This window comes from Linepithema humile, chromosome 4 (genome assembly GCF_040581485.1).
Source record: "Linepithema humile isolate Giens D197 chromosome 4, Lhum_UNIL_v1.0, whole genome shotgun sequence".
NCBI lineage: Eukaryota > Metazoa > Arthropoda > Insecta > Hymenoptera > Formicidae > Linepithema > Linepithema humile.
In genome coordinates this window covers 21,197,144-21,223,544 of record NC_090131.1, presented here as the reverse complement: position 1 = coordinate 21,223,544, position 26,401 = coordinate 21,197,144, and the positions used below count along the sequence as shown (strand labels likewise).

Here is a 26,401-nt window from a genome sequence, read left to right as displayed (position 1 = left end):
AAACAAAAACATTAAAGAGTATTTATTTATTTATATTACAAATTTTCTTTTCTTAATAGATTTATAATTGACTAAAAGCAGAGATGAGACTTTCTAATGAGAAAATTTATTTTACACAATTTCTAGTTTTTAATACGACCAGCTTACTTTGTTTCTTAAATTAATATGGAAATTATTTCTTAATGGAAAATGGAAAAATTATACTATATATTGTGTTTAAGGTATTTGTTAATATCTTCTCTCACCTCGCTATATGTGCAAAGTATAGAAAATGTCTCAGAATCCTTTAATATCTTAAAAATTAAAAGTCTTTGAAAAATATTAAATACAAAAGTTTACATCAATATTATATATATATATATATATATATATATATATATATATATATATATATATATATATATATATCTCATTTTCTCCGCCATTTAAACCATTACAACTTTTATATTTGACATCTTTTTCGAAAACGCTTTAGATATTTAAAAGATTTGGAACTTTTTCTACACTTTGTATATAAATGACGATAATTTTTTATCTTTATAAATATATCACTATTACATTAAGCTGATGGAATCGCGTTCTCTCAAGCAAAAGGAAATCGTCGAATTCCTCGATTAATTGCCGATTGGTTGCTGTTTTTTTTTTAAGGGATTTTGGAATCGCAACAGTAGCAGCTCCCTACAAGACAACTGTTTTGTAGGGATCCTGCCGGATTTCAAAGACGTAATGTCCGCGATGTCCGCGATGAACTTTGAACTTCCTTTAGGACAACGACGCCTGGGTACAACCAGGGATCGATCGTCGAGAGAGCACCGACCCAATTCACTTCGTCGGCGCTTCCTTATGACGAAAGCAGTCGGACGTCGTCTTGGGAAATGGGCCTCCTTCGCGAGACCAGATATTTTTGCGGTCGATTCTCACTCTGGCGTACAAACAGCATAGGATCTAGATACCTGGCACACATGGTACCGTGTTTTCTTTTATCCTCGATCTATTTCGATGGCCTCCAGCAAACAGCCCATTATATTGTGAAAAGAGAGTCATATTTATGATTATAGCGGAGTAATAATGTTTCTTATCTCACTCAGGACTGCAAAAGAAGGTAATAATGAATACGAGCAGTCACGAATGATATCTGAAACTCGCTTTTATAAAACATATTTAATCGAAAGAATGAAAATTGGAGAATTCTTACGTAAATATTTCAAAATTAGAAAAAAATTCAATAAAATAAGAATAAATGCAATAAAATAAAAAGAAAATAAAGCATATCAATCATTTAGAAATAAAAACAGAATAGTAATAAAAGAGGCAAAGCTGTAGAGCAATCGATTAAATGCCTATTGAATAATTATCAATTATAGTTTATCAGTTGATTCTGAATGTTCATTTCGATTAACGGGTTCGCTGTTTATTGAACTTTTATTCGCATTGCACGAGCTGAAAGAAAAATGGCAAACGTAATGCCTTTCCCATTATGGTATAAAATCACTACCGCCGTTACGACATGCTACTTACATGCCTGTGTACTCGGCCGTGGAACGCGCGTGCTTTCTTTCAAAAGAACGTAGCCATCGTTTGGCTAGTTGAATATTTTCGTCACGTACACCGCGAGTAACACGTCCGACACACCGTCCAAGAAATGAAAACCATAAATTTCCAGAATCTCCATTTTTAGTACAGCCGTGTAGATGGTAGCTTCGTCAAAATCGAATCAGCTGCTCGGACTCATGCCGTTGTGCATGCATGTGGTGATACCACGCGCGCGTGTCCGATCATCGCCTAGTAATTTTTCATTGTGAATATTGCCGGGAGCGTGCTTGCATTCGCCTGGTCGCAAGATGTTTGAAATGTAAATTCAGAAAATGGCTGGCATAAGTGCCCATCTTATCCAACTGTGGAACCATAAGTGCAATATTACTGCATCCATGTATCAATTGTGTAATTTTCACATCCAGTATGCTTTATCAGTTTTTGCATGAATATAAATAGAACAAAGATGTTGATTGATTAATATGGAATTCTATTTATGCAGTCACCATTTATCTTACTGTTAGAGATATAAAGAATATCATATAGAACATTCGTTTTTTTTCTCATTAAATTTTAGTATTTAAAAGGTGCTTATGACGAAATTTGATCGTTAATTTCCAGTACAAGTCATTTATGCATTGTACATTATTATGGCGCTTTTCACAATTTGAGGTAAATTAAATCGCCTGTAAATCAGGCAGAATGCAGTATATGCACGCGATATGAGCTTGTAATAAATTTCTAATCGATGTCTTTGTTTCAACGACGTATTCACAAATCGTTGACATGTTGTTCATGAGCGTGTGCGATGAACATGCACACCATATCCAGGATTTTAGTATCAAGTCACGGCAATTGACAAGGCTACATCGTTGCAGCGTATATTAGGGGGAATGCGGGAATAGGATACGATATGGGATTAGCTATGATGAGGTTTGGTTGCTCGTTAATTTATTACCGTACAAGCGTGTGTTCGTGACGTCGATCGGTCGCACGTGATCCTATATAGCGGTCTAAAAACAGAAGCGAGCGAAATTTTCATTTAATTATCGATATACCGTCAATCGAGCACACGCGCGCATATCTGACAGTTCCGATAGCTGTGTATATAAGTTGTCCCTAAAATATTAAATTATATGTTACAGTCTTGTAAAAATTAGCGTCGCGTTTGCGAATCGAATTTGAAAATAATTAATATCCCTTGCGCAATTACGTGTTTAATTATTACTTTACTCGCTCGAGTACAGCTGCCATGTGATATTTCGAGTGGCATTAAATTACAGTCTTGCAAAACTTCCTGCGAAAATAATGCCGATTGATATCGGTGAGCGCTGATTACCGTGTGTACGATTCGAGTTTCGCATTTTTTTTATTCCGTATCTTCAGAAGCAGGATAGGCATGGGATAGTTTCGCAATTTGTTAGCATCACGATAACTGTGCCGTCGACGGCACGTCACGGGCGAGGAAGATAAAAGAACATCGGGTTGAAACGGGACAATGTTTCTTCCTTTCCAAATTCCAAACTATTTCATATTCAGAACCCGTATGATATTCGCAGTAGCGAGCGGAAGCATTAGCATGTAAAAGGTGTTCGAAAGAACGAAAAATGGCAGGGTGAAGGAAAGGGGCAAAAGTAGAGGGTAGCGGTCGCGATCAGCCATCCGTATTCGCAGTTATTCTATTAGAACGTTGCTAAAAATCGACGGCTGCATATTGCAGATTGGAAACTGCGACGCATTAACCGTGAACGTAATAAATAACCGTCGTAGCAAAATGGCCTATAAAATTTTCGCACGAGAACAGTGAGAGTGCGCCTACTCTTTTGAAAATCCGAGAGCGGCTAAAGCTTTTGTCGGTTCATCGACAACAGGAATGTATCGATCGTTTTCCGCGCGCGGTCGACTTTTATTACCCGTAGATAAAGTTTCACCGTCGAGCTTTCCAGCAGAATGCACAGACTCATAAATCGACGTTTATCCTATCGCGTGTTAATTCGGTTATCTACCGTGCCGATTGCGACGCTTCGTATCTCTACGCTTTTCTTTTTTATGAATATTATACTTCCATAGCTTTTGTACAATGACGAATGTTAAGACCAATAGCATTAAGGAATATTATTATAAAAAAGTATTATTCTACGCAGAAGTATATGAAAGCGTATTATTATAGAAATATTGAAATACGAAAGATTTTCTGTCTAAAGTTTCAATAATAAAAATAATAAAATTTCTATAAAATACGGTGTATTATCATAAAAATACAAGAGTTCAGTGAAACATATGACACCTTGTATTATATACATTGTGTGCCAATTTAGAAAGCGCGTATTCTTTTTTGGAAAGTTATATTTCTGCAGAGGTATCGCATTGGCATTGTCGATTCATCATTGTCTCCGATTTATGAACGAGTGTCGAACGCGATATGCGCATCAATGAAATGACACTGTCATATCATCCCAGTATATTTTATATCAAAAATATTTTATATTTTAATGTAGTGTTGTAGCAAAAAATTTGTTTTGGGGAAAAAATAGAAAATATTAATTTTGTGTAAAATTATTAATGATTTAATATCTGAAGAAAATTATGTTGTGTACAATTATTATTCATTCATTTTGATTGAAACGCGTAACCACTGAACCAATTTGATGAGATTACATATTTTTACTTGTCGGAAATCCTTCACTGAAAAGGGATTAAGAGCGTATGTGAATTATTCCGAACAGTTAATAATCATGTCACTGAATCAAGATTTACAAGTTATCGGATTTAGTACTTTAATTAAATGCGGAAAATATATAGGAAAAGCACACGGTTTATTATATAATAATAAAGGCAAAATAAATAAAAAGATGTACACAATGTAGACAATTGTTAACAGATTGCATGCATGTTTTTAGCATGGTTAAACATATTGGGTAAGATAAAAATTTAGTGGGAGTTGACATAAAAGTATTTAAAAAACTACGTTCAAGTGAAAAAGTGAATCTCGACGAGAGAGACGGGGTTGAAAAAGAGATCATTTAATCCGGCGGAACGCAATGCAGTCGGAAATGTCGAGCGGCGACAAGCACGGCCATGAAAGAGGTTTCACCTTCTCCGATTTTAAATTGGTGGACGCGAAATTGACAGATGGAATTGACGATTTGATGAAGGCGTGCCGATGTCTTTTACGGTGAAATTTTATCGGTATACTGAAAATGAAGTATATCCATCGTCAATCGACTTTCGTTGAGGATTTAAAATTTATTTTAAGAGATGAAATATACTTATATTAAAATATGTGTATATAACGCGTTATTTTGCAGAGACACGCGTTTAAAAAAATTTTGCGAAAATTGGAATCTTACATCAATTAAAAATATCAATATCTTACGTAAGAATTTTGTTATTAATATTAATAATAAAATATAATATTGCGCAGCTGTTTTATTGCGATGATGTAATATTATTTTTATAAATATTATTTATTATATATTATATATTATATATAATATTATTTTTATAACACGTGTCCTCCGTAGTTGCTTCCCATCCTTCGATATCAAGTGAATATTTTTTCACGTTGCATCTCAGCAGTCCCTCGTTAGAAGCGTGAAAATTCTAGTCAGTTTTCTATAGAGTTTGACACTCGCCGTACAACGGAGCGGAAGCAAATCCATCGTGAAACTTGGTCCGTAGCGCTGCTCTACATGCTAATATCTGTCCACTGAATACCAAGGCGACACGCTCGAATATTAAATCGCGGAACTCTCGGGACAAACTCGAGCACGCTCGTTCTCGCGAGAAAGCTACCTCCGATGATGGAGGGAGATGGAATAGCTGAAAGATAGATACACTAAGCTGACAGGTCCGAGAGATCCCGAGTCCGAACTAACGAACTGCTAGTTTGTACGGTTACGGCCGTTAGGTATTATTCATTTAATATGGATGATGCATATCGAAATACAATACATGATATATAATTTCTTATCCTGTATTGTGTTGTACAATTTGCATTATCAATTTTAAAATCGGGTTTAGTGTCAATAAGGTACTTTGGAAACTAATTTGCATTAATCTGTTATATCTGTAACTGCTAAATAGAATAGAATAAAACATGTTATAACATGACGCTTGAATTAGAAACGTTTAAAAAAATCTTTGCGTATTTTTATACAAATTTTAGTAAAAATAAATATACAATAAAATAAAATATTATATAAAACGGGAATTAAATATAAATTTTTTTTAATTCATTAAGTTGAATAGAGATTTTATTGATTCTATTTTATTATATTATTGAGGTGTGATCACTGAGATATCTAAACAGCGAATAAAAACACATACGCACACGCATCATCTCATATAATGTAAATATTTGCAATTTTTATAAAGTCACACGTGTAATTTTATTTGACAGTTGAGTTGCGATCGAAAACGTTGATTTAACTACATCATGACAGGTTGAACAAGATTATGAGAAAATTCAGATTAATTTTCTATTGCCAGAGGCGGCAACTTTGCCGCATTACCAGACACGAACTATCTCGCACTTCCGTAACATAGCCATGATGAATTGCGACTGATGGAGATATTACTTACTGCTGTTGGAACAATCCTACCTATCTAGCTAATCTCTGCAATCCATCTTTTCGCACTTTAGCGGGTGGAATATTAATCTTTTTGAGTGTTTCTATAATATTAAATGATACATCAATAATATCTTTATGCAGCAACTTGATAATTGAAAATAAGCAGAATTTTAATCTGAAATAGTGTATTAAAATTATTGACCGCGTTAACTATCGAACATCGATATATCGGAACGACGATATATACATTTTGGATAGATGATGATGAGTTTAGTGGCGAGAGTGTGTACTATCGAATTAACAGAAGCAAACTTGTTCGCTCTCTCTCTCTCTCTCTCTCTCTCTCTCTCTCTCTCTCTCTCTCTCTCTCTCTCTCTCTCTCTCTCTCTCTCTCTCTCTCTCTCTCTCTCTCTCTCTCCTTTCTCTTCTCCCTTTCTCTCTCTCTCTCTCTCTCTCTCTCTCTCTCTTTGCGTTATCATGTACTGTGATAAATTACATCTAGTGTCGGTAGCATTGTTCTACAGATGATCGCTATCTATCGTGTGTAATCTATTCTTGAATGCCTTGCCCAGTCAGATATTAATCTTTCGCGTACTGTCGTGATGCAATAAATAATGTTGTTTTAAATAAAAAAAATATTGCAGAAAATTTTCGGAAATAGTTAAACTACTAATAATGTAATTCCTGAATTTTATTTGTTCAGTTTTTATCAGAATAATTGAATACTTAAAGAAATCGTTATCTTCTTGAAGAATACAGTTTTGATTATTTTCTTTAAACCATTTTTTAATAGATTTAAATAAAGCATTTTTACCATCTTTTAAGTATTTAGATTGCCTATAAAAACGTACAATCTTTTTTTTTTAAAACGTACTTTATGTTCAAAAATAGCCTTATTAGTAAAAAATATGTTGTCTCATGTTAATAAATATATAATATGCCATGAAAATGTTAGGCTGCACGACATCCTGATGTAATACGTATTATATTTTTGTTTGTACTTATATGTATAATTTTTTTTAATTTTTAAAAATAAATAAAATAAAGAAATATCGGTCACATTCTTCTTAGATCATATTGCATCATAAGAAAACACACAAAATGCCGTCGCAATTTGCAGAAATATGAAATAAAACAACTGAGAGATAGACTGAGAAAAGGTATGAAAGAAACGATATGATTTTGATGCAAAAGAAAGATGAATGGCTAACGAGAAAACCAGCTGTAGCGTACAGTTGAATAAAAGGGCGGGAAAACAGCGTGGAAATGCAATGTACGTTTATCGTGAAAACGGCGAACGAAGCAAGGAATGAAGCCGTGGCAAGCGATGTGTCCTGCCGGTGATAATAATATGCATTCTGGAAAATTACATTCTCGTTACTTCGTGGAGCGACTAAATGTCGCACGAGAGAGAGAGATCCGAATGAAGCTCTCGAGTACGATGCCAGAGAAGAATCCCTGAAACGGATGTAACCAAATGGCGGCAGCTGGGAGACGCAAATGTATTTGTGAACGCACATTTGGTATGACAATCTTGATCTGTTACCGCGTAACTGAATGCGACGGAAAAATTGAAATAACCAAATGCGTAAAGACTAAAACGCAAATGTTATTGGACAAATAAAAAGAGAAGAGTTTCTTCTTAAAATAATTTCTACATAATCATTATTTTATCAAACACACACATATACATTCAATATTTTTAATTCAATATATTATACATATTTTTGGAATGATTTAACTTGCGAAGTATTTGTCTTTTTATAGATTTCTATAACGCATATATAAAGTAAGTTTTAATAATATTATATGTTTTTGTTACTAATAGTATTAAACTACATACATGATTTTTGCAATTTTCAAACAGATTGTACTATAAAGTCAATAGTATTTTTCATTAAATTTATATCTGTTTTGTTTTTTGCCATTACACAAGGTTTTAGAATGACATACAAGTAAAGTTCTAAAAAATAGATTTTTCTGCATTTCATTCTGTATTTTATAGTATGCAACTAATGTATATTATTTGAAATGTTGGTACTAATTTTTTATTACATTCTTGTTTTTGTGATACTTGTTTTGAGTTGTTCGGCAATAATTCTTAAATTTGAAATTAAATTTATGTCTGTATATAGAAAACAATTTGCTTAATTATATGTATACGATAAAACACGTATCATAATATCTATAAAGCATCTTCTTGCATTTTTGTTGACTGTTTAGTGGTTGTTAAGGATGATATAGTCTGATATTGCCTGTTCGTATTGCATAATTGGCGCAGAAGGAAAAGGCCAGTAAATAAAAAATATCAATTGAACAAAAATAATGCGAATATAACCGAGAAGTTATTTATTGAGTCCGTGCGTAGAATATGTTTCTGATAGTTTGTCTTCACAGCCCAATCCGCTTAGTTTGTCTGATCATTTGTTCCTCCGAATTTTCTCTGATCTGTCGACTTCTTGAATTGTTTTGCAAAGCTGCTTAGGATTGTATCGCTTAAATCTAACAATAAGCACTATTTTTTCTCCAAAAATGCGATTTGTCATCATATTCGACTACTCACTACAATTTATGCGTGAATAATTCAATTTATTTTATTTCAAATACGGCCAGTTGTTGATATAATAAGTGTATAGTTAATTATACAGATTTTTTGTGTGCTTTGCAAACAATATGTCACGGACATTCGAGTATCTGCTTTGTCTTCAAGACGTGTTCTGTTTAGTGAGATTTGAATTTTAAGGACAGAAAATAATTCTACACTGCCAAATCGAGGAAATATGATAGATCACGAAAAGCATCGGGACTTGTATTCAAGCCAAAAATCCCAATACAGCGGCAGTCGAAAACATCGAAGATATTCAAAAGTTCGTGACACACCCTCTGCAAGCCATAAAGATCTCCATAAATCGTTCCATTTGTTTGTTGATTCTGCTTTTCGTTGTACCAAAGTTGCAAAAACGTATTTTGAAAAAGTTAATTTTAAACATAGCCATTGCAGTTTTGTCAATAAAATGAATATTTAATATTTAACTGCCAATAGTGTATCGATTTCAAATAATAATTTTTAATAAAATGTAATTACAAATTAACAAATAAAGAAAAAGTAATTCAATATGCTTTTTTTATATTTTTTTATTTTTATCTCTTTTTACTGATTTCGCGGATTACATTTCTTGCATTCTGAATTAGGATTATCGCTATCTCTTTTTCTGCTTATTTATTATAAAATTGACAATGAAACGTAATGTACTATTGGCTTCTCTTAACACAATGAAAATTGTATCAGTTAAAATAAGGAGTTATATAGTACAGTTGTATACAATTTTCGATACTGACTGTATTATAATAATTTTTTGATAGCTTTGGATGTTAATGTACAACCGACATAAAACTTTAATTGGATTTTGTTTTTATTCGAATTATATGTAACTTTAATCCCATAATGCGTAACGTAATATTTAACATTTTGAATAAATTTCTCATTTCCCATTTCAAGATGTACTTATAAAATATTCTCTTTTATTATAAATTTTATGATAACATATGAATACAATATGCGATTATTTTATTTAAATCATAAAAATCATAATCATAATTTTTAATCATAAAGATAATTTAATGTTTAAATAAAATAATATTCTGAGAGTTCCATTTATATATATATATATATATATATATATAAGAAATTCTGAGGGATCGATGTATTATATATTAGGTTCTATGTAGACCAATTATTTTATTATGAAAATTTAAGAAATTTAATTTTTTTGCATCAACAATTACAGTTAATTTTTTAAGCCATATTCCTTTATATTTTACAAAAAATAAATAATAATATCTCATAATAATAAATCACTTGTTAAACGTTTGTATTCTAATATACATATGTATGTTTTTGATAACTTTCACATATTGTACACATCACAACATTGTGTGGTATTCGCCCTGGAAATCCGTGAGTAGAAAATTCGGTCAGCAGATTGAATTTCGTTGCCAAATATGTCAGTGTTCTCGGGTAACGTTTGGGAACATTTTACCAGAATTCTATTTAAAAGAAACACCAATATCTGTTCTTTCAAAACTTGTTTCTCGAACTGTATCTAGAAAATATGCCGTCTTTCGTTCGAAATAAATAAAATAATCATAAAATTAAATAAAATTCCTACAAAATAATGTAAAATAATCATTATTGATGAACAGAATTTTCACATGGCCAGCGAGTGACGTTAAATATCTGTGCGCGTTTAGTCGGCAAAAAAGTTCTTCACGTTGCGCGAACGCCTTCGAATTGCTTGCTAACCTTCTGCTCTCAAATTGAAGGAAAAAGCTTTCACACTGACTCGAAAGAGTTCTTTGGATCCATGCAAAGACTTGAAGAACGAGGATAGATTACGCCAGACTTTCCTGGCAATTTGTATACGCATACCGAATGAATCGCGACCATTAAGAGTTGTTACGAATCGAAGAAAGCGTTTTGTGTAACCCCAGCATTATGGATGACCCTTCTTAAGTCATCCAAGATTTTGCAGCAACTAAGTATTCTCTCTCGTTAATCACAGCGATACTTGTCAATAGAAAGTTTAGGAGAAGGTAGCTGAACGTTAGGTAGCTAAGTTAGAGTATTCTCTATTTTGTTAATCAAGATGAAGGGTTTTCGGACAAAATTACGAGGTGATTGTTGATAAAGTAGCCCTTGAGTGAGCAACTTTTATTTCCGAGATATTCAATTATAGCGAAGAGATTGAAGCAAAAGGTATCGTTGCGATAAGCTCTTCTGACTAATCATGACAAGCGAGGCGAGTATCCGAGAAGTGTAATAAATCACACTATCTCGCGCTCTAGGAAATTATATACGATAGGAAAAATTCATTCTCTTTCACGTTTTTTTGCGGTAGATGCAATAAATTCGATATAACTTGCAATAGATACAGTAACAAGATTCAAAATGTAATCTTTGCTTATACATATTTTATCAATATTTCAAAGGTTTTGTCAATACTTAGTTATCTCTAAAATTGCAGTGAAATATAAATCTAATATCAGACAATCAATCTGTTTTTAATCTTAGTCAACAATTTTTCACAAACGTGTGAAATGATTCGTGAATATTAAAATTTGCGCGTTAGGAGAATTCAAGAACCATACTTTTTTTCCTGCAAACCTCTATTTTATTCTGAATCTTGCAGTAAAAAGCATGCGGAAGCATTAATGGCGGTTGAGGATAATAGACGGGCAAGAAATCTTTGCGCGTGTGCGAATCTCACGGAAAGCTGATCGCTGAGCTACTTTTTCGAAACTGGGACGTTAATGGATTCGAAGTATAATGATATTCCATCTCTGCAATTTCTACTATTTCAAAATCTTTCCAAAAATATGTCACAATTATTAACGATACCTTTAATTGAGAGATAATTCCAATTAAGTAGCGAACATTTAAAATATATAGAAATTTAATTCTCACATTAATTGCAGTCATGGCGTTTAAAGTCTATCCCGTTTGATACCTAAAGTTTCGACTGTTATTATTTATCGAAGGGAAATCTATATAATATCAAGCTTGTTAACAAAAACATAAAATTTATTTTATATTAATTGTTTCATAATACGTTGCTTTCTGAATTAATTCGGCAAGCCCATATTATATGATATATTATATTTTATTTCTACACACATCACACACACACACACAAGTTTAACAAAATAGGAATTACATTCTGAAATAAAAGGATTCATGAATATTGTATTAATTACATAATCTCGATATAGCGGCGTACAAACTTAAACTCGAAAAATCATTGAACCTAGCTTAAGTTTGCGCTTCGCACGAACGGACTTTCGTGTGAGCGATTAGTACAAACGGAGCGTGGAATATTAATTGACATCGAAATGGCAGATACGCTCGATTTAGCATCGACGAAATTTCACGCTTGCGTGCCTCTCACATAGAAACCCCGCCCGTCCGTCGCACACCATCCATATATGTCGCGGCGTTTCGAAACTACGCGACATTAATGGACGTTAAGCGTAATGGGGGACTAATTATAACGACGTACTGGGTTATATTTTTCTGTCGTTTTAGCGAAGTAGTCGGGATATGGCGGTTACACCGAGACAGCGCCATAAACTCGCAACGTAATGGCACACCACATTCGAGCTAAGCGCCGCACTATGTCGCACCTGCGTACGCATCGGAATCGGTGCAGTATACGGTCTGCGTTGCCCGCTTTTTTCCTCTCTTTTTTTTTTTTTATTTATCTATTTTTAACAAGTTTGGACAAAATTTTGATTCCATCCTGCGCTACCGTATGTGCAACCGCACTTTTCTGCGTCCCGCATTTCACTCGATCCGCAGCGTCAATAACGCGGCGCTTCTGGAAAGCTTCCAAAACTCGCTCGGCTGCACACACCTCGTGCTCTGGTTTTAATTCCAATTTATAGTTTACCACGTAAAACCATGTAAATATATGTGGGTGCTCTTAAGTCGCAGACTCGTCCTTGGCTCGGATAGGTCTTTTATGGAAAATCTGTTTACACGCTTTGTGGAACACATTGTTCGCTCAAATAATAATCTTCGATCGTTCGCGATTGTCTTTTTCTCTTTGTATTGCAACTGCTATAAAGATAATGTCATTGTGATTGGTTAACGATGACACATGAGGTTAGTGTTATTATTACCTAGCGCATCTCGCAATAACCCACGCTCAATGCCTATCAATGTCAACGCCACCCAGGTCGAATTGTCTTTGATCTACTTCTTTTGTAGTTCAAATTTAATAAAAGTGCAGTTATTGTAACAAGCCTGCTCGCTTTTTTTTGCAATGTCCTCATTTATTGACACTTGTGATATGTGGCGAATCCATTCGCTTCGCATTGTCTCATTCATATAATATGCTACTTTACTAATGCTGAGTATTATATATACTGACAGTGTTCAATAAAAGATGAGCTCTCCGCACGATGGGACTCGTTAAATTTTGATCAGAGCGGATATCAGTCGCGACGATACCGCAGTCGATACCGCAAAGAAGAGAAATACGTTTTATTTAAATTTAATGGATAAATCAATACAATCCTTATTTTTGTAAAAATATAATGTTAAAATAAATTGAAATAAAATAATAATTTTTGAATAGAATATTTTTATATATCAAATTAGAAGTAAATACGATATTCTTGAATAAAATAAGTTTTTTATCCGTTGACAAATTTTATATTTATTATATATACATTTTGTATGAATAAAATCACAATGCTATTATTTGGATAATTAACAGATTTCAGATAATTGACAGGCTATGTATATTGTTTACAATAATTTATTAGAATTAAACATATAGCGTATCAATCATTTGCAATATATTATGGTCTTTTGTTTTGTTATATAATTCAAAGTGATATTTTAGTATTACTTATATTTCAATCAATTTCGTGTTTAAAATAATTTTTACAAAGAAAGCGCTAATTTTTTTTGAATATAATAGTACTACAATAATACTGCAGCGATTATGAAAAAAATGAGTTACGGTATTAAGTATACCGATCTCTGAAGGCAATATTATTGCACATCGGTGATATTATTGCATGCCTTGGCATCTTACCATGTAGCTCGTTGTCGCGCGTTCCCGATAATGGACGAGCGATGCGACGCGTAGTATGCGTCGGAGTGCATAATTTACGCGTAAGCCACAACCATATTCGATTAGATGCCTTTCTACAGGTCGGGCATACTCGCGGATAACCCTTCAGGAATTTCTAATCGGATCCTGGTTACCGCTACGCGATATACTTGGCGTAAATTCTACTGGCAAAGCATCTGATCTAATCACACTTGCCAATTATTAATGCGAGGTATCCAAATGTTCAAATGTTGTCTATATGTGTAGTGAGCTTGCAAATGGAATAACATTTAGCAATTAATTTTTGCCATTTTAGTAAAATTTGCTTTATTTCTTTGTATTTTCCAGAATAATTTGTTTTAGTAATAATTAAACATGGAATAAAGATATTGTTTTTAATGAAAAATCACATAATAATCACAGAATAATTTTTGATAGTAATAAAAGTTGAAAGTCATTTTGCGTATTTACTGCATATCTTCTACAATTGTAAATTTTATTACAAAATTCAAGACAAATTGCATTTTAAGCTTTTATTAAATATTACAGCATATTATAGTACATAGGTACATACAGATTTTATATGAGAGATTTAAACTCATAGAGAGATGCAAACTCATTCTCCGTGATATATAATTTTACAATATGTATAAAATTTATAGCTTTTATTAAATTTTTTATGTTGTGTAATTTTTATTTAATTTTTATATAATCTTGTTACTCTCATTTTGCAAATTACACTGACTATTTAACAAACAGAGTGTAGAAGAAATCTCGGATTTTTTAAATATCTCAAACACTAAGTATTTTGGAGAGAAATGTTAAATACAAAAGTTATAAAATTTTTTAAGTGATAGATGAAATGAAAATATTGATGTAAAAGAGATAATTTTAAAAAATGGGTAGCATTGTCAAGATCACATAAAAGTTACTTTAAATTTTTCTTATTCTTTATTGTGTATTTTTGCAACGCTGGATGTTTTTTCATTAGAAACTTTCTGAGATTTCTACATATTTTATCGTAATATTTTTTGACATAAAATATGGAATATTTCGTAAAGCATTCCTCTTTTGATAACATTATTTTAATATTTTTATACGTAATATAACGACTTTCTAATTAGTGATACTAAATTCTGCATTTGCAATTCTGCAAAGTGCACAAATATATGTGCAAAATAATTTCAAATAATTTTGGAAAATGTACACCGCATGTAAACTTATTATATATTAATAAAAGTTATTTAAATGTCAATTTCTATCAACTATGTCTTGTCGCGAGATAGGAATCGGATGCATCTTGTTTATCAGAATTCTCACAGTCCTGAATTTAGGCGACAGTAGCTGTTATCTCATTCACGCAACTCACGTTTTGGATACGAGATTCGTGTTCCGGTTACAATCCCTATTTGCGGATTATAGACAAAGTTCTCGTTCTCTTCTCTACGCAATCGCGTTCGTGTAGATGTCCCAGTACGGATCTCTGCTCGTTTAACTCGCCGGGTTCCTGTTGGCCCGGGCAATTCGACCTGACACTCGCGAGAGCTACGCCTCCCCGGGGATGGTGAAGCCAAACCAACGGCGAACGCCGATGTGCAAGACCGATACCGGATATGGTGACCGGTGCGTGGAGCGTTGGCCATCCGAATAACTATACGCGCGTGGATACGCGCATTAAGCGGCGCCGGCAATTAAGGTAATGGCCGGATAATCGTCGCGGTCGATTGCAGGGAAGGTATTTTCGATTCATGCCGCATGACACGGAAGGTATTTTCGATTCACGTCGTTCGCGGTGTACGGAAAATTGCTGACGAATCGCTGTGATTCTATTTTAATTTAATATTAAATTAATACCGCGCGATCCAGCTAATTGTTGCAATTCGAACGATTATATTATTGCGTTAGCACATATCACCGTAGACGACGCGAAACATAACGCGCATCTTAATTGAGTCGTGTGTAATGGATCGTGATTATTTTATGATTCGTTCCTCGCATAGATTGGAACCGTGATAGCGTTAGAATTATTGATGCCTGCTGATGTAGATGCAGAATCACGCTGCGCACGTGCAGTATGCATCTAGATAGAGTCACCGGATGTATAACATTACAGATACGAGTACACGTGCGTTAATAGGACCGACAATTAGCTTAATCGGTTTCTACGATCGTGTGTGTGTTGCAAGAGGGTTTCTCAATATTCCGCGACAATTTCAAAAATTGCATCCAGTATTCCACAATTACTAATGTTATCGACGAGATATTTTAATACAACATGTGAAAACATGTCGCGCACGTTGGTAATATTAGAAGAAGTTACAAAAAACGCCATTATCTTCTACGGTAATTAATCACACTCAATGGTCTGCATTGTTGCCATTCTCTTCGTACATTAATCTAAGTGTACTGATATTAATCAGTTGAAACATCGGTGTAGTTAACCGGTTGCGTGTGGTAATCGAAATGTTACGTCGAGTAATTAGCGGCAGGTTCAGGTGCAATCAATCAAGCGTTACCCGCGAACACGCGGCGATGCATAAGTACACGAGTGAAATGATTGCAAACACACTTGTAAATATTTATACATACGTATATGTATATACGTATGTATATACGCATAAATATTCCCGTCGCGTACATATTAACGTTGTAAGTACACGATGCATTAATGAAATCAACAATCAAGATAATAACACGCAAAGCGCGTTACAGTCGATTGCGGAAGAATCGTTTGTATTAATCGCGAATGGCTGTTCACCCGTTCAGCTTGATTGGACAGATTCGCATTTGAACATTAGTCACATGAAATTGCGCGCAGTATAAAAGAGAGAGAAAGAGAAAAAGTGCAAACATTGTAGACACATTTATTTTTATTACCTCGTATTTCATAAATTTGTAAGTCGTAATGTACTAATTTCGCGTCGTGAATTTTAATAGAATTCACAGATTTAACAAAGTTATGGCGCTGCCCTTCTTTATTATCCCGTCGGTAGAACACATTATTTTTATTCGACCCTTCCCCAACTACGGCAATTTGCGTCACTCTAGACGCGATAATTTGCGCGTCGCGTGCGCGTGGTAACTGATTAGTCGCTTTCGCATTGATTACCAGGCCGTACGAAATTTCGATCACGTAGCGCGCATCTGTATGCACCCGGCCGTTCGTATTTTCGTACATACGCACATTAGCGGCGTACCGAAAATTTGGATAACACATTGTACGATGCGCAAATGTTACGGTGAGTTCTTGATAAAAGCGAACGCTGATCGAATACTTTATGTAGTTTTACTCACTGCATGCTGAACAGTGTGCAACTTCCTGGTATGTTCTTCAACGACGCATAGTAATATGTAATACTTCATTCCATTTGACTGCAACATAAGAAACATCGGTAATTAGCGTAAAGTTGTATGCAATGAAACGTGGTAAAATAAAAAAAATTTAGATAATCACTTAGAAACGCTACAACTTTCATATTGTGAATACAATCGCATGATTAAACGTTTTTATATATTCGGCTCTCGCATCATTTGATTGAATAAAAGTATTTAATTATATAATATCTGTAAATATATGAGAAAAAAGTTAATTCTAAATATACTTTATCTAACTAGTTCAAAGGAAGAACAAAACCTTTCGTTCGATATAAATCAACGTCGCTTACATATCAACTTCAAGATACTTCCAAGCAAAAATTATTGGCAAGCTACATGTATTCCCTTCGCGTCGATGCGGCTATACGAACCGTTCGATATATCTCGCTTTTAAAGCTGGGGATATCACGCAGAATGACATGCCTGACGTTATGATGAGAGGTTTCGTCGAGTCAGATGTCGTCTAAAGGGTTGTTAAACTACTTTTACGGCTTTACTAGGCCAAGATCTTGGAATTACAGAAATAATGTTGTACATGGCGTATTTGACAGGCTACCTTTAATGCGCACTAAGTGTTTAAGGAAGTACTTAATTATTAACAAATATTGCTGGCATGCACTGCATCAATGGCAAGTAACTTTTGATCACTTATCATTCGTGTATGATCGTAATAATCGAAGTGCAGACGAGCAAGGTCAATCGAACACAAAAAAAAAATAACGGAGAAAGGGCGCACTAATGCCTTTAGCCAATTTACTGTTAAACTGAAAGATCGGTATGCGTTTAGTGATAAATCATTAAAATAACTGCATATTGTGTTTGATAGTAAACTACGTTAAGCCGAAAGCACCGTTCTAACAGCGCGCCCATCTGGCTTCCGTAAACTTTAACCCGCCATGTTGACGGAGAAACGTAAACTTACTCTGGTGCTCTGATGGACTACTTTTAAAGAGCAGCGCTGAGTAGCCATAGGTACGAGTATATCAGTACGCTCGCAAACATGTTAATGCGGACTGAAAAACAATACTGAATTATCTACTATATGTTGTAATTATTTTTAATTTTATTTTTATAAACTTATTGTACATATAGCTAGATAAAAGTGTAAAGATATGAACTTGCATATATTGATTGTCATTCTAACGCGATATCTTAGAAAATTTCGCGATTTTATCATAATATCTCGATTCATGATATTATTACAACTAAAAGTACTCATCTGTATGTTTGGATTTTGTATTTCTGAGTTTTGCAAAATTTCTAATTAAAAAGAGTCTTGATTTCATAATTTTTTGAAAGTACATTTAATATCAATTTTTACCGAAAGATAATCAATTTTTTATACAGTACGATTCTCTCTTGTAATACTAATAAATTGGAACATTTATCCGTAAGTAGAATTGTGGGATGAATAAATCAGTCTTTGCATAAACTTATTGGATATTCTTGCGAAAGTAATCCTTACTCTCGGATTGCTTGTCTGCTTTAGTATAATTTAAATGCATGTACTTTGTAGTAAAAACTTCAACGGGAAATACAATATCTTTCTGTTGCGACACGTTGTACTTCCAATCGTGTCCACGCGTTTATATGGTTTTATCTCAAAGATTATTTCTTAAAAGAGAGAAAAAAAGATTCTCAAACGTATACAATTATATAACACATCTGTTTATGTTCACAAGCGAATACAGTAATGATAACGCATTTCAATTTCGGTTAATCCATAAAATTCATCCCCTTGAGATTCCCATGTCCAACCGCTCATCTTTTCCCGATTCCCGGATTTTCGTTTTCGGGTAGATATATTTCCCACGCTTTGGGGATACCATTAACCTAGGATCTACTACATTGTTCTTAGCACCTGAGTGAGAAGGCCGTTTTATGTTGCACAGTCTCTCTCGTCTCTTGAGGAGTAGCCAGAGGATCAACCGAAGGGACAGCCTAAACAAACAATTTTATCTACCGGTTAATCCTTCTGGCGAATTTTGAACAGCGATGCATTATCCGCGCACTACTCTATAATATTGATATTATTATATGCATAGCTTGAAAAATATCGGGGTTTATTTTTTGTATAAACGCTGCCTATTAAGAATAAATTAATTACATTTAGCTTTATACTTATTTTAACAGTCTCTCATTGTTATTTCATAAGTATCAAACATATTTTATATGAATTATAGCGGTCAAAATGACAGTGCACCTCGTCACGAAAATAAAAGCTCGGAGCAACGAGCCAATATCAAGTTCTGTTTTAAACTCGGTAAAACTCCGACGCAAACCTATGAAATGTCGAAACAAGTTTACGACGACGATTGTTTATCCCGTGCACGAGTTTTTGAGTGGTTCGCGAGATTTAGAAACGGTAGGAAAGATTTAGAAAACGATAAATGATTGGGGCGTCCGAAAATGACATTGATGGAAGAAGATTTCGTGAAAAGGGTGCGTCAATATTGGCAGTCGACTTGACTGTGCGAATGCTGGTGTAAAATGTAGCGTATCAAATTTACGATTTATAACATTTTACGTTACAATTTGAACAAATGGGAGATCTATTCTCGATTTGTACCGCATTCATTACTAGAGAATCAAAAAATGCGCGAAACACTCTCGCGAGTGTTCATCGTTAAAACAGTCCGAAAACCCCAAACTCGTTAAATTTTATCGTAACAGGTGACGAGACGCGATGTGCTTTTAGTATGTGCTTGATCTATAAACTAAGCATCACTAAAAAAATTGCGATTTTATTATAAAAGTCATAAATTGAGACAATGCTCATTTGTTTTTATAATTCCGAGAGCAATGTTCTTCGGAAATTCGTTCCAGAAGATAAAATGAACGATAACTATTTTCTGGTTATTTTGGAGCGTTTATCTGGTTATTTTGAAACCTTGTTCAAATATCGATAGCCGAAAATTGGTTTCTTTTGTATGATAATACACCTGCATATCGTACTGTGGTCGTACGTAAGCTTTTAACCAAAAAACAAATAGTAACGATTTATTATTCACCGTATTTATCTGATTTGGCTATTTACACACACACACACACACGCGCGCGCGCGCGCGCAATTATTTTCTATCTCAAAAAATTCAAAATATTGCTGAAAAAAACTCGCTACAATGACCAAATCGTAATAAAGATTCTTGAGACGATTTCGAAAACGGATTTCTAAAAATCTATTTGATTGACCGTGCTTTACGCTGTATTAATGCCGAAAAAAATATTTTAAATAAAATGAACGATTCTTTTACAATACAATCAGTGTTTGAATTGATATATTGTCAATCTCATTATTTTTGAGACGTACTGTGTAATTAACCACTATATTTGCTATTCAAAAGCACATCTTGAAATTACTATACCAATGATTACTTTTATAAAATTTTTATAAAACTTCGTCAAACAAGTCAGATCTATTATGATTTTTTATTGAAATTTGCTATTCTAGAGAAATTATGTGCTTTTTTTTCGCTCTTTTTTCTAGGAATACAGACCAAATCGTTTTAATTAAAACACATATTTCAGCTTATTGCTTGGAACTAATTCAATTCCAATTGATTTGCCTCGGCCGTGACCTATATTCTGGCACTATTTTCCTTGCTGCGTCGTAAAAGCACAATCCTATTTCATTCTTTTTTATTTCTTCGCACGCGCGGAACAGAAGTTGATTGAGGAAGATTGGTAGCTAATAATATTTACGACTACCCTAACGCAACCACGTGTATTATATTTTGTATGAAAAGGGGAGGAGAGAAAAAATTTTTTTTGTGAAATAACATAAAGTTAAATAGATAAGAGAAATATAGGTGTAAAAATTAGTAATACGATGATTATATGCGCTGTTTTTGAGCGAGTATACTATGCTAGTAAAAAAGATCAATGTCTTCTCTTATTGATATAAAGAAGGTACAAAGCCACAACAGCAAGTATAGGTACAAAGAATAGCAAGGAAAAATTGCTTTCACTATTCACTTTGGCTTTGTTCAGTCGAGTAAAAAGCAAGCTAAAATTGAAATACAAAATTCGTTAAAAAGCGATGTTTTGCAAGGGTAAAGAAAAGGGTATTGAATCGATAACGATGGGATAAGTTTACACTATTGACTGAGTTACGATAAAATATCGAATTAACTGTTATTTTAAATATTCAATAAATTTTGCGGTTTATTTTGCAAAAAATAAATAAATAAATAAAATAAAAATGAAAATAAGTGCACAAGAAATTTTTTGCGACAATCGACACTAGCCAATCGAGTTGTATTTCTGGACATTTTTGTCTCTTTCCTATACGTCTGCGCTATCAAAAACATTCGATTGATCAACAATAATATTGCAAAATATAATAGTATATAAAGGATATTCCACATATTGCCACGAGGAGCTAGATAAAAATTACGTACTAAAGATTCTGATGTATCTGCAGTGTCATTTTTTAATCCTCTTCACTTGTCATCGGTGATGCGAGTGCAGCGTATAAAAAAGCGATATTAGTTTTCCCGAATACAAAGCAAACCAGAAATCGAAATAGTGGAACATCCGTATTGTCGAACTATGCAGCATGAAAAATAGGCGAGTTCCTCCGTTCACTCATTGCATCGCGTTTTGTGTTTTGTCTGGCACAAAGTAAACGATAGCGTAAATAGAAGAGTGCGCAAGATAAACGAAGACGGGTGAACGATGGGCAGAAACGTTGGATGAATCGATTCGCGAACGGTTGAGTCGTACTACTGCACAGTCCACTGGTCAGAGGAGGCCTTGTGCTACTTGTGCGCTTTGACGACAGTTTTTAGGAGTCGGAACCGTTCTGCTTATACTGGCTGTGTAATCCTCGGATCACTGAATTGGAAATATTCTCCGTGGATCGTGTCTTCAAACTCGTGCAGTGTAGTCTTCGTCTTTCGGAATAGGCTTATTCGTCGCGGTTTTTGAGATTTCAGAATACAATATTATACACGGGACACGCGCGTGAATATGTCGTGGGTATACTGCATGAATAAAGATGAATAATTTGCGTGTAAAAATTTATTATATATATATATATAAAGTGTGTGATTATAATCTCTAAAAAAATATTTTAAAAAAATTGAAATATTTTTCTTTCATCTATTCTCTCTTGTTTGTCGAAACGATCTTGAGTCCAAATATGAAATAATATAAAGATTACTAAAATGTAAATGAATTATAATAAATCGGGAAAAGATTGTAGTAAATTTAGTATTTCGAGTCGTTATTCTCGATGCGATGATTCGAACGAGAATTTGCGATATCGAGCGATTGAAATTTCTCTTCCAGAAAGAGTAAAGAGGAATGCATTGAATTCACCGATCCGTAAGTGATTCAACATTTTAGAAAGCGGCGGAGTTGGCGGAAAGAAAGCTCGGCGACCCATCATCCAAAATAGGAAAGAACATTTCCCGCGAGTCAAGTCAAATTGACGCGTCGAGTTGAAATCAACTCCGCATGAGTCGACTTTAAGAAATCTTGTTCAGATTGAGCCGTGCAAGCGAATTTTACGAACGGATGATTCGTAACAAGTATATTTTCACAAACAAAGAAATGAATAGACTCGGCCGCGAGATCGCGTGTATGAAAATTCTTCTTTAATACAGAGAATACGTTTTGCCCGCTTGTATAAGTCCTTGGAAACGTATTTTTCCGACAAATCGAAAATCGACTTTTAAAACCGGCTTTGATGTTCCGCGATGACGGAGAAAATTTCTTTCTTCCAGTCGCTCGTGATAAACGCAGCTTTTGAAATATTTCTCTCTTTCTGCGTATTACGCGTCGGTCTCGCATATCGTCATCCACTCGGCCATCGCTACGCTGTTCGATATTCCCTCTGGCTTCCAGAACCTGGCACAGATAATCAGCGTAACGCGATTTGTTTTTCCACATCCGTGCCGCAATCCCAGTTCAGTCGATGTCTTTAGCGGAGATTTGAAAAAAGCCCGTTGGAATCGAACGAAACGCGAGAGACCCGCGGGATAACGAGGGAATTGCATTAGTGCACCGGCCGTACACGCTTTCGTGATACAAGTTGTGCTGCTGCAATCTCTGCGTTCATTCGTGTAATTACCAATCATATTTTACTGCTAGAATATGTTTCTGAGTCATTAATTCGAGCAAACGATCATGGAGGGAAATTTTGATAACTCATAAAACTCGCAGAACTTGCACGTTGATGCAAAGTCAATAGGCAGACATGTAGCGCGCAAAAAACAGTGAAACCTGTCCAATTCCAAAAGATGTGTCATTTGTTTGATTTATAAATAAATAAAAATATTAAATATTTTTGTCGAGTTATTTTTAATATCATTATTGCTTTAACGAATGTATTTAATATCCAGTGGTTAGTCTTCTATCAAACCATATAAATTACAAATGTGTTATTCTAAATGTGGTCGTAAGTTTCACTGTATTTCTCTGTTAGCCGTGCTCTCTGGAAACTATTAACTCCGTTACGAAACATACGCGCCCTTATCTACTGTTACTACTGTAAACATTCTCAAAAGCGTAAATGACGGATACGATAGAATTTCCATCATATCACATTTCCATCGCTTCCATTAGAAGTCTGAAGTCGGTCTTCATAAAGATAATTTGACTTGCCGATTAGCATAATTATCAAGTTCTTCTTATTTTATTATCTCTACATATCTTTTAATGCAAGAATCATTAATATCACTTTTTGGAGTCGAAGTAAGATGTACTTCATAGCTATAGCGAATGCGATTCTTTATAGAAGTTAAAAACTTTGTAGAGAAAATAAAGTCTGAATTGTCACTACTTTATTTTCAGTTTTATTTTCAGGCCAACTCTAATATAATTGTTGAGTAAACTTTACGTCGTGTAACATCAAATAGACATTTTATAACTCCAATAGATCTCATATACTGACGTTATATTATTTCATATTTAAATAGCTTTTTTCCATTTCTGCGTATTGTTAGAATTAAGTCCCTCGCGAGGGATCGTACTTGTTGGAACTTGTTACGAAAGATATTCTGTTTCGCGCGACGGAAAAATGACATTCGCTATTCTGCGTTAAGCCACAGACATAAGGAAAGTGGTCGGCGAAGAATATTCCGCCACACTGAACAGTTATATTTGAATGGAATCCTATTCAGTGAATTGAATTTCCCGATAAATTGCCGTACGGATTCTTTTTTAACAATGAAGCACTTCGTTCCACTGTAGTTAAAACCTTGTACGGATGAGGGAAGGAGTGAGGAGAAGGTGGGGAAACGGCTGTAATCAGCCACGCAACTGCACCGATGTATATCCGACGTCTGACATGCTCCCTGTTGCTGCTCCACTTTCTCACCTAACACAACAGAGCCGCACAGTGTTTTCGCTACGTCGAGTCCGTCGTCATTTTGGTACACGCTGACCGAGCTGGCTAGTTAATAAAAAAATTGAGACCTCACACGTTCCTGTAATGCTCGCTGATACTGGATATGAAGAGTGATAAAATGGTCAACATGTTTTCATACAGCGTGCACAGACGCACTTTTGTGACGCGACGTGATTCAGTGTATGTAACTATCACATTTTGATACGCTTGATACACGAGCACCGTGATTCGCGAGGAAGTAGCGAGGTCACCACTATAGATCGTTATTATCTCGCAAAATAGTTGGGGAAAAAGAGATGATAAAAAAAACGAATACGTAGCTGCTGCTCGTGCAACAGCGGTTGCGGGTTGCGCGTATCTGCCTTGCGGCTCATCCCGCTTTTGAGTATGAAAAGTTACACACGTGCAGATAGGAAATGCCCTTGCCCGCTAACAGCTCACAAGCGGTGACGTAATCTATAGGGACGCCTACATTTTCAGTCTGTCTTCGCAGCGGCGAGACGCGCAGAGGAATATATCTCGCCACGGGGATGAAAAAAGCTCGCTACTGCGAGAGTAGCGAGACCAGCGATCGCTATTTTTGAAGCAAATAATTGTCGTAACTGTCACGAATGATTGATCTTTCAACCCAGTTACACAAATACTGGAAAATAAATCAATAAAGTCTAGCAGTTTTTTGATAGCGCAATGTTGACGCGACTTGCGATTTTATTCTGTATTGAAAGGACTGATTTATTAATCGAGCTGAAATGTGTGTGTGTTAGTAAGTAGCAAGTGCAAAAAGAAGTGAAAAATTCGCAAGAAATATAAAATTTAGAAATTTAAGCGCGATAATTATTTGTGTAATTTTACACACATAAAGCGTTGCAGCCATATGATGCGACACAATAACAACATATCCATTGCAATTTTAATTAACCCTGTCGTTTCGATAACGATATTGGTCGTGCTTCGCAAATGCGTACAGATATCCGCGATATAAAACTGCATGACGTGTATACATAGTTAATATAACAATAATTTATTGTGAAAACTTTACAAAGAGTAAAGCATATTGAAACTTGTTTTCAGTAAATGGAGTTTGATTTCTTTGGCATCAAAATGCATTTAGCGAATACACCTTGCGGGTTTTACTTTAGCCTCGTTCGAAGAATTTGAAGAGGATAAATTAACGTTCATGTAAATGTTCGAAAAAAGGAACAAGAGTGATCGCTTTGCAAAATAAATTTTCTACTACAAAGATAGAAGAGCCATTTTCTCTTTTAGGCTGCGGCAATTTAGAATTAAATTCTCGAGAAGAAATCGTCTCTTCTTAACTGAGAAGAATCTTCTCTCCTACGAATCTTCCAATCGAACGTGCGAATAGCAAGCAACCGCCGAAGCTATTTTCATTGGACTATTGGAAAGACGTTATATATGTGCGTTCTAATAAAGAACGATTGGAACGCGCGCGGAAACGTGTTGGAACGAGCGGAATTTCTTAGCGCGCGGCACACGAAACAAAAACCTAGAACGTGACGTGCGTAGTACGATCGAACGGTAACGAGAGAAGAAAAGGACCCGCGGACAGGACGACGCTACTTTCCGGCGCGAGCCATAATTTTTGTTGTCAACGAGACGCCCGATTCGAAGAGAGGGGAGAGAGAAAAGTATCAGGGGTTAATTATTTTTCCCCAAGCACTTCCCCTGCGCCACGTCGGAAAAGAATATAAATTCGCTTCCGCACCTTCCATTTCAAGATCTCTTGTTCGATCAAAGTAAGAAAAACGACGATCTCGCGTAATTGGTAAGCTTGAAAAGATCAGGAGCGACCGACGGTTGCCTAGTTCGAGGCAACATTTTTATTTTAGCCTTCTTACTAGCGCACTCAAGAAAATGTTTTTTTTTTCACATTTAAACTTAATGTTTAAAACTTAACGCTTTTTTAACTTAACGTCGTAACGTTT

General features: G+C 34.8%; 1 protein-coding gene across 2 annotated transcripts in view; it reads right to left on the bottom strand.

The window, feature by feature from the left end:
• The window catches only part of LOC105672326 (defective proboscis extension response 20), a 137,783-nt gene that overhangs the window by 51,890 nt on the left and 59,492 nt on the right, over positions 1-26,401 (bottom strand). For both annotated transcript variants that reach the window (XM_012367204.2, XM_012367205.2), the window contains exon 2: positions 17,021-17,098. The gene's annotated coding sequence lies outside the window, so the exon portion shown is untranslated. The remainder of the gene's footprint in view (positions 1-17,020; positions 17,099-26,401) is intronic.